The sequence below is a fragment of the Ochotona princeps genome, chromosome 22, assembly GCF_030435755.1.
Source record: "Ochotona princeps isolate mOchPri1 chromosome 22, mOchPri1.hap1, whole genome shotgun sequence".
Lineage (NCBI taxonomy): Eukaryota > Metazoa > Chordata > Mammalia > Lagomorpha > Ochotonidae > Ochotona > Ochotona princeps.
This window is the reverse complement of record NC_080853.1, coordinates 36,759,099-36,760,018: the sequence shown is the minus strand read 5'-3', so window position 1 is coordinate 36,760,018 and position 920 is coordinate 36,759,099.

Below are 920 nucleotides of genomic sequence, written 5' to 3'. Positions count from 1 at the left end.
CCGGACGCCAACCAGACCAATGAGCGCCCGGCGCCGCGGCCAAGTCCCGCCCCACTGCGCCCGCGGCCAGGTGTCCGGGTCGCTGGCCAGGCCAATGAGCGCCCCGGCCCCGCGGCCAGGCCCCGCCCCGCCCGCGACCCCGCGTCCTGCGCGCCGGGCCGCAGCCATCCTGGAAAAGGGCGGCCGAAGCAGCATCCTCGCGTCACGGGCCGGGCAGCCTGAGGAACTTCTCTGCTCGCAGGCTCCGGCTCTTCGGGAATGTCGATGCAGGGGGTGATCCGAGCAAAAAGAATAAGGAACGAATCACAGTGACTTAGAACCACTTTTCCAGTAGGATTTTATTGTTGCATATGCGCAACAATAAAAAGTAATTAACCTGTCGTCGGACACAAGTATCTAGGTGTACTTTCGGGCTAAGTTAAAAAAGAACTATTTGCTCTCTAGAATTATGCATTAGAATTCGGATTTTTATAAAGCAAGGGGAACTGTGTGAATGTGGGAAATCCATTGGAAGGAAAGCTTTCCCTCGTGAAGCCCAAATTCATACTAACAAGCCATCCTGAGAGGAGACATTCGGTTTCACAGCATTGACTTCCTACTTCACAAATGACGGGCGCAGAGCTTCTTTGCTTATTTCAAAGCAACTTCTGTAACATAAAGAGTTGTGTCAGTTTGGAAATTGTTGGCAACTACTGATGATGACAGTGCCCTCAGTGTGCAGCAGTGTCCTGCAGGAGCTTTATAAAGATTCTTGGAAATTGTGAAAAGATATATCTGCACTAGGCATCTCAGCCTGCACTCATATTGGTGTATCTCCAGATATTAAAAAACATGCTATGGAGGTTTTTTTAAGATTTGTTTATTTTGAATGGAGAGGCAAGTTTACAGAGATAAGGAGAGACAGAGGGACAAGGAAAGAT